The following is a 2,018-nucleotide window of genomic DNA, read 5'->3' as shown; positions in this document are numbered from 1 at the left end:
TGTCTGTCTGTCTGTCTGTCTGTCTGTCTGTCTGTCTGTCTGTCTGTCTGTCTGTTTGTCTGTCTGTCTGTCTGCATGTCTGTCTCTGTATACAAGTATATGTGTGTTTGTTTGTTGGTTTGTGTGTGTGTGTGTATGTGTGTGTATAAATGGGCACATTTGTGTGTGTATGTATGCAAGTAAGGACGTGTGTATCCTCCTCTCCATGTACACCCTTCCATCAGACCATCTACACATCTACATGTCGTATCCCCACATCTCACAACCATGTCATACCTCGCACATATCCATCACACCCCTCATCCCCTCACTTCACCAACAATACCCAACCATCCCCCAAAGTATCCAAACGCACTCCACGACCCCACTTTCCTCCACACAACGACGTGAGTCAGCCTTTGAAGAGCATCGCTTAAAATTCCAAATACCTCCAGATTGTCCACTCCACATCGCGTGTGTCCGGGAGGATGAGGAAGCCCAGACTGACCATCACTTGTCCAATTGGGTAAGATCGTTGACCACCAAAGAGCCGACTCAATTCAAGAGCATGTAGTGGTCGTTTCAGAGACCAGGACAGCAAACGGCGGTAAAGTCCGGGCCCTTTGAAGTCCACCTGAGATGGCCATGTCGACATCGCTACGGTTGAGTAAGGAACATTGCTAGAGGATTTTCCTCTCGAGGTCGAGCAAGGGGCAGCTGGACGGCCCATTTCAAGAAACCGGTAAACAACAGAACCCTTTTTAAAGTGGACAGCAAGAGGGAACGAAAAGAATAAGCTGAAGTATTGTCCTTTAGAGGGCTTGTATACAGATTTTTGGCAACAGTCGAAATTGTCCAAGACAGCTACCAGTTGTCAAGGATAAAAGTGTTTACCTGAGACAGTGTCATTATAACACAAGTACATGTGTATAGGAAAAAAAAAGCTAGAAACAAAGGTGAGGAGTGTGGGGGGGAGAAGGAAAAGTGGCCGTTTGTACAGCAATGTGATCTTCTTAGACAAGTGATCAATAAAGTATGTTCGACTACAATCAGCAGTTGGATTAAAACAGAGGAAAACACAGTACAAGGACTTAATTGTTTAAGTATTATATGTGAAGGATAAAAAGTCTTTTTTTTTCAAAATGTGTATTATGTGAATTAAAAAGAAGGAGCACATAATGTGGAATACAATTTTTTGGACTTTGCCACAAGAGTGGGGATACACACTTGCACATTGGCCCGATTTTAGCAAAAGAATATAGGACGTTGACATTGTATCTGTTGGAGTGACTCATCGGTTGGTGTTGAAGACTTCATTGTGATTGCACAGCATCGTTAGCGCAGAGTCTCATACATATTGCCACTCCGTTAAGGCTGTGTGTGTGTGTGTGTGTGTGTGTGTGTGTGTGTGTGTGTGTGTGTGTGTGTGTGTGTGTGTGTTTATGTGCGTGTGTATGTTTGAGGGGGGGGCGTGGTTGCAAAGACACAGATAGATATGTTCGAAAAGGGAAGGGGATTAATTAAAGGGGGTTGATAAAGAGAGGGGTATACATAATACAGGTATAGTGTCTACATATATATTTTATACATGTATGCCCCTTTGTGCATGTGTGTGTATGTATGTGTGTGTGTTTGTGTGTGTATTTGTGTGTGTGTTTGTGTGTGTGTGTGTGTGTTTGTGTGTGTTTGTGTATGTGTGTGTGTGGGTATGTTTGTGTGAGTGTGTGTGTTTCTATGTATGTATGCAAAATGTATGTATGTATGTATTCATGTATGTAGCTTTAAAACATGCATTTGATTACATGTAACAACAACCCCACCCATCGCAAGCACACTCATTCAGACATGATGCTCCTGTTTACTTTTCACTCCCTCCCATCATAACATGGCGAAAACACAACTTTTGCTGTCGTCCTTGTTTGCCTCACATACTAGGGTAGGGGGGGGGGCGGTGCTTGGACTCGAATTTGGATACATCCCAAGTTGGGGAGAGAGAGAGAGAGAGAGAGAGAGAGAGAGAGAGAGAGAGAGAGAGAGAG

The sequence above is a fragment of the Aplysia californica genome, unplaced genomic scaffold, assembly GCF_000002075.1.
Source record: "Aplysia californica isolate F4 #8 unplaced genomic scaffold, AplCal3.0 scaffold01794, whole genome shotgun sequence".
NCBI classification, from domain to species: Eukaryota; Metazoa; Mollusca; class Gastropoda; order Aplysiida; family Aplysiidae; genus Aplysia; species Aplysia californica.
Note: the sequence above shows the minus strand (reverse complement) of the source record.